This window comes from Primulina tabacum, chromosome 12, assembly GCF_025594145.1.
Source record: "Primulina tabacum isolate GXHZ01 chromosome 12, ASM2559414v2, whole genome shotgun sequence".
NCBI lineage: Eukaryota > Viridiplantae > Streptophyta > Magnoliopsida > Lamiales > Gesneriaceae > Primulina > Primulina tabacum.
The window spans coordinates 6,347,101-6,360,277 of record NC_134561.1 but is presented as its reverse complement, the minus strand read 5'-3'; the positions used below and the strand labels follow the sequence as shown (position 1 = coordinate 6,360,277).

The window sequence follows — 13,177 nt, the reverse complement described above, 5'->3', positions numbered from 1 at the left end:
GGCACCAGTATCAATAAGAATATAAGCAGGATAAGAACTTAAATAACAATTACCCGCTATCATCTCCTCTCGTGCCTCCTCTGCCTGCTCTCGTGTCAAAGCATACACCTGTGCCTGAGGCGGACCAGCTCCCTGCATACGTGGCTGTCCTCCAGAAGGTCGTGGTGTAAACTGCTGAGAATGTCGTCCTCCTCTCTCTAAGGATCTACCTCTATCATTCATGGGCTCTCGCTGTCCGTCACGACTAGGAAACTGTCTCGCCAAATGACCAACACCGCCACACTCGAAACAAGTGATCTCGGTCTGTGTGCACTGTTTGATCAGATGAGGTCCCCCACAACAAAAACATCTCACTGCTCTGGACTCCCCTCTCTGCCCCTGAACAGACTGAGAACTGCCCCCACGACTCTCAACACGCCGTGAATCAAATCGATGCTTCCCAGATGATGCTGAAGAAGAAGATTAACCCTTCTGATATTTAAAAGACTGTCCCTGCGGTCGCAATGACTCCCTAGTCGGCTCTAATAATCGTCCCTGAGCCCCATACTCCTGCATCACCAAATCAGCCATCTCAGCTCTCGTCACTGCATCCTCAAATGATACTCGGTTGTTCGATTGCACACGATCAAATAACTCTAACTTCAACCCTTTCAAGAAATTCCTCATCTTAGCATGAACATTCGTAGCAATATGTGGCACATATTTCAGCAATGCAGAATATCGAGACTCATACTCAGCAATAGACATACTGCACTGTCTCAAATCCTCGAATTCTCTCTCTTTCTTCTGTCTGGCTACTATAGAAAAATACTTATCAAGAAAACGAGAGGGAAACACATCCCAATCGACAGTACGGCCCTGGGCTCTCAATCCGGCCTCAGTCGTCTGCCACCACAATAGTATATTCCTCGAAAGCTGAAATGTAGCCAATCGTAACCAAGCAGACCTAGCACACGGAGCGGTCACAAATATCTGCTCTATCCTCTCAATCCACTCCTCTGCTCGCTCACCAGTCTCAGAGCTATCAAATCTTGGTGGAAGATAACTGCTAAACTGTGCCAAAGTCAACTCACCAGGCAATAAAGATTGATCTGCAGGTGCCTGTCCCATAGAAGGAGGTGGTAATGGATTCATCTGACCAAACCCACTGTCAACCTCGTCCATTTCTTCGCGTGGATGTACCTGTTCTATAGAAACCATCACTTGAAATCAAATTTTTAATCATAACATTTAACAATTACAATCCAGTAATCATCATCCAACTCCCTCATCAATAACAAGTCAAATGCACAGACACACGCAGATAATATCGTCATCCAACTCCCTCATCACAAACCCAACTCCTAACCATCCCAGACATCTAACATATGCTCTGATACCACCAAATGTGGCGCCCCAAACCTCGCCACGTAATCATACAACATGTGACATCATATGCATAAAAATTTTCTTTACAACGACGTAATAATATAATGCATATACGACAAAATAGTGAAATCATCACACTATCTACATCAGTGCAGCAGAAACAGTATAATAAATACATACACACAACTCAAATAAGACAATAAACTATACTGTCTCTATCTACTATAAACTACAGGATTGTTTGACTAGACACACCTAGTCCTTCACCTCTATCATGTCTCACAGCATAGTCCTGTAACCTGTCTAACAGAAAAAGCTCCCAAAGGGTGAGCATACACAACAATCATCATCGTAATACATAACAGTTATATTAACAACAACACAAAATATAACTGAAATGATAACAGAAATACCCCCTTTGCCATTTCTGTATAATATGCCATCAACAACCTCAACAACATCACACTGCAACAACAACATCGATGATACGTCGCACCCCAACTCCGGCAACAGCAATATCGTCGAACGAACAACAACATCTACGATACGTCGCACCCCAACACCGGCGACAGCAATATCTTCGAACGAATAACATCAACGATATGTTGCACCCCAACTACGGCGACAGCAATATCGTTGAACGAACAACATCAACGTGACGTCTCCCAACAACAACAGCCAACAACATCAACAATAATAAACAACAGCAAATATAATATCAAATCATCCAATTACAGTGATTTATCATCGTTCAACGCAATAGTATTCGTCAATACTAAACAATAACAATATAAGCTCGTACGTCAACACGTACCTGATAATCGAGTATATATAAAATCTGGCTATTTCTTTGATCCCGAGGCTTGTGATGTATCTAAATAATTCAACAACAATATCAGATCATTGTCACCGTATCAACACAATCATAACAGCCTCAACATATAACATCAAATAGCCAAACAACAATTAATTCAACAAAATATAAAAATCGATTATAAATTGTTATCGTTCCACAATTTAATATTCTGGTATATTTATTTCACAATACTACCATCAATTACACCCTAATTAATTAACTTCAAATAATAGGCTATTTTACAACATCCATCAAATTAAGAAAACTTTATGTCAACGTGTAGCCTATACTTCGTAGACTCCGAATGTGGCGTCCCAAACCTCGCCATGTAATCATTCAACATGTGACGTCATATGCATAAAATTTTTTCTTTTTGACGACGTAATAATATAATGCATATACGACAAAATAGTGCAATCACCACACTATCTACGTCAGTGTAGCAGAAACAGTATAATAAATACACACATACAACTCAACTAAGACAATAAGCTATACTATCTCTATCTACTATCAACTACAAGACTGTTTGACTAGACACACCTAGTCCTTCACCACTATCATGTCTCACGCATAGTCCTGTAACCTGCCCAACAGAAACAGCCCTCAAAGGGTGAGCATATACAACAATCATCATCGCAATAGATAAAAGTTATATTAACAACATAAAATATAACTAAAATCATAATAGAAATACCCCATTTGCCGTTTCTGGACAATCAGCCAACAACAACCTCAAAAACATCACAATGCAACAACATCGACGATACGTCGCACCCCAACACCGGCGACAGCAATATCGTCGAACGAACAACAACATCGACGATACGTCGCACCCCAACACCGGCGACAGCAATATCGTCGAACGAATAACAATATCAATGATACGTCGCACCCCAACACCGGCGACAACAATATCGTTGAACGAACAACATCAACGTGACAACATCAACGAGACGTCTCCCAACAACGATAGTCAACAATATCAACAATAATAAACAACAACAAATATAATACCAAATCACCCAATTCCGGTGATTTATCATCGTTCAACACAATAGTATTCATCAATACTAAACAATAACAACATATGCTCGTACGTCAACACGTACCTGATAATCGAGTATATATAAAATCTGGCTATTTCTTTGATCCCGAGGCTTGTGATGTATCTACATAATTCAATAATAATTATCAGATCATTGTCACCGTATCAACACAGTTATAACAACCTCAATATATATAAAATCAAATAGCCCAACAACAATTAATTCAACAAAATATAAAACTCGATTATAAATTCGTATTGTTCAACAATTTAATAATCTGGTGTATTTAATTCACAATACTACCATCAAATTCACCCTAATTAATTAACTTCAAATAATAGGCTATTTTACAACATCCGTCAAATTACAAAAACTTTATATCAACGTGTAGCCTATACTTCGTAGACTCCGAATATATAATCAGAATTAATAACAACTGACAAACAACTCTCCAATCTCAATCCAACGATTAAAAATCCATAATTATAATAAATTGAGAATAATTCAAAATAACACCACTATAATCTTCTCTACTTCGTTAAAATCATACACTATTCAACAATCTTCAATTTCAGTATGATTTAACAATTTATCAGGTTTATTCCAGAAATCGACGAATTTCAAACATCACCAAAACTATAAAATTTATACCTCAAACCGAAGACCTCGTGTCAACGATCTCAAAACTGAAGTCGGTTCGTCGATTAGATAAACCGATAAGTCACAAGATCGAAAAGAAAATCTCAAAATATTATTTCCTCTCTCCTTCTCACCTGTTCAAAACTCAAAACATGCAACTTCTATATCTTTCGGTGTTCTACGTTCTATTCAAGTTTCAAATCATTTGGACTTCATATGATCAAGATATCACATATTTCTATCGTTAAAAATCATTAATTATTTAGTAATATCACATTACTAAATCCATAACTTGTGATATTTACTTCAGGCATTACATTTCTACCCCCCTTAAATGAATTTCGACCCCAAAATTAATCAACAACAGTAATAACATGCATAAATAAAGATACGTCATACCATCAGAATAAGTAGGGCTAGAGCTCTCTCATATGCCGCTCTGTCTCCCAAGTGGCCTCTTCGACACTTCTATGCTCCCACTGAACCTTCACCATCGGTATAAGCTTACTACGAAGCTTTCGTTCAGATCGATCCAAAATACAAACTGGTCTCTCAACCTAAGACACGTCAGGATCTAACTGAACCTCAGAAATATCCAACACATGTGAAGGATCCGGCTCATACTTCCGCAACATCGATACATGAAACACATCATGAATACCAGATAAAGATGGAGGTAGAGCCAATCGGTAAGCCAAAGTGCCTATCCGCTGCAATATCTCATACGGGCCAACATACCTCGGTGCCAACTTTCCTTTCATGCCAAATCGCACTGTGCCACGAAAAGGAGAAACTTTCAAAAATACTCGATCGCCCTGCTGAAACTCTAAAGGTCTTCGTCTTTTATTGGCATAGGCGGCCAGTCTATCTTGAGCTGCTTTCAATCGTTGCTGTATCAACTTTACTTTCTATTCCATCTCATGAATCATATCAGGACCTGTGACTGGAGCTCGATCAACATCATCCCAGTATAACGGAGATCTACAACGTCTCTCATACAAAGCCTCAAATGGAGCCATCTGAATACTACTCTGATAACTGTTGTTATACGCAAACTCCATCAATGGAATAGATGACTGCCAAACAGATTTAAAATCCATAACATAAGCACGCAACATATCCTCCAGCGTCTGAATAGTACGCTCAGTCTGACCATCTGTCTGAGGATGATAAGCCGTACTCAATCTCAACTCTGTCCCCATCGCAGTCTGCAATCCTTCCCAAAAATGAGAAGTAAATCGAGGATCTCTATCAGAAATAATAGACACTGGAATCCCATGCAACCGTACAATCTCTCGTATATACAACTGTGCCATCGTCAAGTACGTACTACTCATGCTATAGGGTATAAAATGTGCAACTTTCGTCAATCGATCAACAATCACCCAAATAGCATCAATAGTTCCAGTGCTTCTTGGCAAATGAGTCACAAAATCTATCGATATGTGCTCCCATTTCCAAGTCGGCACTTCTAAACTCCTCAATTCACCTCCCGGCCTTCTCCTCTCAGCTTTGATCTGTTGACAATTAAGACATCGACGTACAAAATCAATCACATCACGTTTCATTCCCTTCCACCAAAACTGAGAGCGTAGATCCTTATACATCTTCTTGCCACCAGGGTGGATAGAATATCGACTACAATGTGCACGCCGCAACAGGCCCTGGCGCAACTCAGATATATCAGAAACTACCCATCTATCATTCATCCTTAAACTGCCATCATCAGCCACTCTAAAACGAGTATCTTGTTTCTGAGAAACTAACTCCCTCCATCGCTGAACTCTCTTGTCTGTCATCTGTGCATCACAAATACATCCATATATATCAGGTTCAGCTAATAAGGTAGATACCTGGATAGGAGTCGTCGAGATATCAAAATCATATCCCAAGGAACAACAAGACATCATCATAGCTGATAAACGACTCACATCCTCTGCAATAAAACTCACTTTACGGCTCAATGCATCAGCTGTAAGATTGGCTCGACCAGGATGATATTCAATCTCACAATCATAATCCTTCAGCAAATCTAACCATCGTCTCTGTCTCATATTCAACTCTGTCTGTGTAAATAGAAATCTCAGACTCTTACGATCCGTATAAATCGTAAACGAGGTACCATATAAATAGTGTCGTCGTATCTTCAAGGCAAAAATAATGGCTGCCAACTCCAAGTCATGCACAGGGTACCTTGTTTCGTGTGGTTTCAACTGTCTCGAGGCATATGTCACAACATGTCGATCCTGCATCAAAACACATCCCAAACCATGTAATGATGCATCAGTATAAACAACAAACCTCTCATTTTCTGTAGGAATTGATAACACCGGTGCAGTCGTCAGTCGGTGCTTCAACTCCTGAAAACTCCTCTCACATGCTTCAGACCACTGAAATCGCACACCTTTCTGAGTCAACTGTGTCAAAGGCCTAGCAATCTTTGAAAATTCCTCGATAAATCGACGATAATAACCTGCTAAACCCAAGAAACTACGAATCTCAGGTACAGATGTAGGTGCAGACCACTGTAACACGGCTTCGACCTTCGTTGGATCAACAGAAATCCCATCTCTCGATATAACATGACCCAAGAAGACCACTCGATCCAACCAAAACTCACACTTACTGAGTTTGGCATACAACTGTCTATCTCGCAACACCTGTAACACTGAACGCAGGTGCCCTGCATGCTCAGCCTCACTCCTGGAATATATCAATATATCATCAATAAACAAAATAACAAATCGATCGAGATAAGGCTGAAATACCCTATTCATCAAACTCATGAACACAGCTGGAGCATTCGTCAACCCAAACGGCATAACTAAAAACTCGTAATGCCCATATCTGGTCCTGAATGCTGTCTTCTGAATATCCTCCTCTCTAACTCGTATCTGATGATATCTAGACCTCAAATCAATCTTCGAATATACTGAGGTTCCCTGTAACTGATCAAACAAATCATCAATACGAGGGAGGGGATATTTATTCTTAATCGTTACCTTATTCAGCTGTCGATAGTCGATACAAAGCCGCATAGTTCCATCTTTTTTTCTCACAAATAAGACTGTTGCACCCCAAGGCGATACACTAGGGCGAATGTATCCCTTGTCCAGCAAGTCCTGCAACTGGGCTTTCAACTATCTCAACTCTGCTGGTGCCATTCTGTAAGGAGTACGAGAAACAGGGGAAGTATCTGGCATCAACTCGATCCCAAACTCCACCTCACGGGCTGGTGGGAAGCCTGGAATCTCATCAGGAAATACATCGGCAAACTCAGCAACTATAGGTATCTCCTCTATTCCCACCTCCTTCTTCTTTTCTGTCACATCTACAGCATAAATAAGATAACCCTCATGCCCATGCTCCTATAACCGAGACATCCGGATGGCAGATACCAACGGAACACGGGGACGAGAACCCTTCCCATAAAATGTCCAACGCTCTTTCTCATCTGTATAAAAATATACCACCCGCTGATAACAATCAGCTGTCGCACAATATCTCCTCAGCACATTAATTCCCACAATACAATCAAAATCAGTCATCTCTAGAATAACCATATCAGATCTCATCTCATAGCCCTCATAAGAAATAATACCATCTGATATCATAGATACAACTGATATATCAACTCCAGAAGGTGTCGAAACAGAAAGAGGCATAGAGAATGGAGACGAGCGCATATGATGCTCAACCACAAACCTCTTCGATATAAAAGTATGCGAGGCACCAGTATCAACAAGAATATAAGTAGGATAAGAACATAAATAACACTTACCCGCTATCATCTCCTCTCGTGCCTCCTCTGCCTGCTCTCGTGTCAAAGCATACACATGTGCCTGAGGCGGACCATCTCCCTGCATACGTGGCTGTCCTCCAGAAGGTCGTGGTGTAAACTGCTGAGGCTGTTGTCCTCCTCTCTCTGAGGATCTACCTCTAGCACTCCTAGGCTCTCGCTGTCCCTCACGACTAGGACACTGTCTCGCCAGATGAACCCTTCTAATATTTAAAAGATTGTCCATGTGGTCGCAATGACTCCCTAGTCGGCTCTGATAATCGTCCCTGAGCCCCATACTCCTGCATCACCAACTCAGCCATCTCAGCTCTCGTCACTGCATCCTCAAATGATACTGGGTTGTTTGATTGCACACGATCAAATAACTCTAACTTCAATCCTTTCAAGAAATGCCTCATCTTAGCATGAACATTCGTAGCAATATGTGGCACATATTTCAACAATGCAGAATATCGAGTCTCATACTCAGCAACAGACATACTACCCTGTCTCAAATCCTCAAATTCTTTCTCTTTCTTTTGTCTGGCTGCTATAGAAAAATATTTATCAAGAAAACGAGACCGAAACACATCCCAATCAACAGTACGGCCCTGAGCTCTCAATCCGGCCTCAGTCGTCTGCCACCACAATAGTACATTCCGCGAAAGCTGAAATGTAGCCAATCGTAACCAAGCAGACCTAGCACACGGTGCAGTCACAAATATCTGCTATATCCTCTCAATCCACTCCTCTGCTCGCTCACCGGTCTCAGAACTATCAAATCTCGGCGAAAGATAACTGCTGAACTGTGCCAAAGTCAATTCACCAGGCAATAAAGGCTGATCTGCTGGTGCCTGTCCCATAGGAAGAGGTGGCAATGGATTTATCTGTCCAAATCCACTGTCAACCTCGTCTGTTTCCTCGTGTGGATGTACCTGTTCTCTAGCTGCCATCACTGGAAATCAAATTGTTAATCATAACATTTAACAATTACAATCCAGTAATCATCATCACACCTTTCGCACGAAAATACACGCAACTAAAGAACAATCAATCATATCGAGAAATCATCAATAACAAGTCAAATGCACAGACACACGCAGATAATATCGTCATCCAACTCCCTCATCACAAACCCAACACTTAACCATCCCAGACATCTAACATATGCTCTGATACCACCAAATGTGGCACCCCAAACCTCGCCACGTAATCATGCAACATGTGACGTCATATGCATAAAATTTTTTCTTTTCGACGACGTAATAATATAATGCATATGCGACAAAATAGTGCAATCACCACACTATCTACGTCAGTGTAGCAGAAATAGTATAATAAATACACACATACAACTCAACTAAGACAATAAGCTATACTCTCTCTATCTACTATCAACTACAAGACTGTTTGATTAGACACACCTAGTCCTTCACCACTATCATGTCTCACGCATAGTCCTGTAACCTGCCCAACAGAAACAGCCCTCAAAGGGTGAGCATATACAACAATCATCATCGCAATAGATAAAAGTTATATTAACAACATAAAATATAACTAAAATCATAATAGAAATACCCCATTTGCCGTTTCTGGACAATCAGCCAACAACAACCTCAAAAACATCACAATGCAACAACATCGACGATACGTCGCACCCCAACACCGGCGACAGCAATATCGTCGAACGAACAACAACATCGACGATACGTCGCACCCCAACACCGGCGACAGCAATATCGTCGAACGAATAACAATATCAATGATACGTCGCACCCCAACACCGGCGACAACAATATCGTTGAACGAACAACATCAACGTGACAACATCAACGAGACGTCTCCCAACAACGATAGTCAACAATATCAACAATAATAAACAACAACAAATATAATACCAAATCACCCAATTCCGGTGATTTATCATCGTTCAACACAATAGTATTCATCAATACTAAACAATAACAACATATGCTCGTACGTCAACACGTACCTGATAATCGAGTATATATAAAATCTGGCTATTTCTTTGATCCCGAGGCTTGTGATGTACCTAAATAATTCAATAATAATTATCAGATCATTGTCACCGTATCAACACAGTTATAACAGCCTCAATATATATAACATCAAATAGCCCAACAACAATTAATTCAACAAAATATAAAACTCGATTATAAATTCGTATTGTTCAACAATTTAATAATCTGGTGTATTTAATTCACAATACTACCATCAAATTCACCCTAATTAATTAACTTCAAATAATAGGCTATTTTACAACATCCGTCAAATTACGAAAAATTTATATCAACGTGTAGCCTATACTTCGTAGACTCCGAATATATAATCAGAATTAATAACAACTGAAAAACAACTCTCCAATCTCAATCCAACGATTAAAAATCCATAATTATAATAAATTGGGAATAATTCAAAATAACACCACTATAATCTTCTCTACTTCGTTAAAATCATACACTATTCAACAATCTTCAATTTCAGTATGATTTAACAATTTATCAGGTTTATTCCAGAAATCGACGAATTTCAAACATCACCAAAACTATAAAATTTATACCTCAAACCGAAGACCTCGTGTCAACGATCTCAAAACTGAAGTCGATTCGTCGATTAGATAAACCGATAAGTCACAAGATCGAAAAGAAAATCTCAAAATATTATTTCCTCTCTCCTTCTCACCTGTTCGTGCGTCTGTTGGTTTTGGTGGATTGATTCTTTCAATCCACCGCCTCAATTTTCTTTTTGTTTTTTAATTTTTTAATAAATATTATATTAATAAAATAATATAATATAATATTTAAAATTTTAATACCGGTATATCTTTTGGACCAGTCAAACGACCAAATTTTCCAAAACTCAAAACATGCAACTTCTATATCTTTCGGTGTTCTACATTCTATCAAAGTTTCAAATCATTTGGACTTCATATGACCAAGATATCACATATTTCTATCGTTAAAAATCATTAATTATTTAGTAATATCACATTACTAAATCCATAACTTGTGATATTTACTTCAGGCATTACACCGAATATATAATCAGAATTAATAACAACTGACAAACAACTCTCTAATCTCAGTCCAACGATTAAAAATCCCTAATTAAAACAAATTAGGAATAATTCAAAATAACACCACTATAATCTTCTCTACTTCGTTAAAATCATACACTATTCAACAATCTTCAATTTCAGTATGATTTAACAATTTATCAGATTTATTCCAGAAATCGACGAATTTCAAACATCACCAAAACTATAAAATTTATACCTCAAATCGAAGACCTCGTGTCAACGATCCCAGAACTGAAGTCGGTTTGTCAATTGGATAAACCGATAAGTCGCAAGATCGAAAAGAATATCACAAATAAACTCTCCTTATAAAACCCAACCTAGATATTCTACTTCATATATACCCAATTCTGTAATAAGAAATGTAGATTATACCTCAGAAATACCTAGACCTATATATACCAAAAATAGGATAAGAAGACAATTGAATATTCCAGAACAACAATTTGAATCAGAACAAGATCCAACTAGTCCAACTTTTTCCTCAATAACAAAAAATATAATTAATGAACTAAATGTTATAGAAAAAGAATTCCAAATAGATAAAAACATTCTACATAAGGATTTTTATGATAAACATAAGAAAACAAAAAGATTATGATTTTTTAAAAATTTTATGAATACCAGGAAATATATTCAAGAAAAATTCTATGAATTTATAAATAAATATAAAATTCACATTTTATTCTTCGATTGGTTTGAAATATACTCCTCTCAAAATTCTTTAGAATACCCATTTTCAAACTATGTAAATCCTATTACAATGAGAAATAAATCACCAGAATGGGAAACCATTACTGATTCTAGAAAAATTCAATCTAATCATCCTCCTTTACAATGAATTAAAATACTGGTACAAAATCAACAAATTGAAGAAATCCCTATAAAAAATCCAGGAGATAATGATAAAATTAATATAAAAAACATCATAACACAAAATAATTTCACAAATACAAATTTAAATACTATAGGAAAGCAATTAGATAGGATAGAAAAACAAATACAAAAACAACCCACAAATAAAATAGAAACTTCGAATACTTATAGTAAACTCAAAAACCCAATTTTTAAACCATATCAAATAACTGAAAATAGTGTTAAAAATATTAAAGAGAATAATTCTGAATTTATAAAAATAATACAAGATAAATTAAGTAAAATGGTAACAACAACAGCCAGTAGTTCAAATCAACCTATAGATCAAACTGCTCCTGAAACACCAACCTCTAATCTTAGAATAAATACCTTAAACCATGATTCAGATATTAGTGAAGTTTTAGAACAATTCCAAAATCCTACAAACAAAATCAATAAAATAGATTGGAATCAATCCTCTCAAAAGTTACAAATTATTCCTGCTCCAGATTTAGGAATAATAAAACCTATAACGCAATCTCGTTTTAATGCTTCTTCAGTTTATGATTGGAACATAGATGGAATGACTGAATATAATATTCTTAGTATTTTACAACAAATGACTATGACAGCAAATGCCTATAGAATTCAAACAAATACAAAAGATAGAACCATAGCCGAACTCCTTATAGCTGGTTTTTCTGGCCAAATTAAGGGTTGGTGGGACTATTTTCTTACAAATCAACAACAAGAAGAAATTCTAAATTCTATAAAAACTGATGAAGATGGGATACCAATTTTAGATCAAGATGAAAATCCCCAACAAGATGCTGTAGCTACTTTAATCCTAACAATCTCTTTACATTTTATAGGTGATCCTTCACATTTAAAAGATAAAAATGCTGAATTATTATCAAATCTTAAATGTAAAAAATTAAGTGATTTTCAATGGTATAAAAATACTTTTCTAACCAGAGTCATGCTTAGGAAAGACTCTAATCAACCATTTTGGAAAGAAAAATTCCTAGCAGGATTACCAACTCTTTTAGGAGAAAAGGTTAGAAATAAAATTAAGGAATCATGTGGAAAACAAATAATTCCTTATAATGAATTTACTTATGGTCAATTAATTAGTTTAACTCAACAAGAAGGTTTAAAAATATGTCAAGATCTAAAATTACAAAAACATTTCAAATGGGAAATGAAAAGAACAAAACAAAAAGTAGGAACTTTCTGTCAACAATTCGATATAAATCCTAATAAACCTTCACCTTCTAAATGCTTAGGAAATTGTAGTGAATCTTATGAAAAACCATATAGAAAAATTTTTAAATACAATAAGAAAAATATTAAATCAAAAGAAGAATTTTATAAGAAACCTTATAAGAAAATTAAAAATTTCAAACAATATCCCAAAAAAATCATTTAAAGATATTGAATTTTATAAATGTCATAAAAAAGGACATACTGCTAATTATTGTAGATTGAATAAACAGTTAAATGAATTAGAATTAAATGAAGAAATATTAAATAAA

The 13,177-nt window shown here is 37.0% G+C and overlaps 1 long non-coding RNA gene across 1 annotated transcript; it reads right to left on the bottom strand.

Moving 5' to 3' along the window:
• Window positions 1-1,302: 1,302 nt before the first annotated feature.
• On the bottom strand, window positions 1,303-4,022 carry LOC142521342 (uncharacterized). The gene is made up of 3 exons (XR_012814133.1): window positions 3,925-4,022; window positions 2,922-3,396; window positions 1,303-1,667 (listed from the first exon to the last, which is right to left on the bottom strand). It is a non-coding gene; the product is annotated as an uncharacterized LOC142521342 (long non-coding RNA).
• Window positions 4,023-13,177: the final 9,155 nt, after the last annotated feature.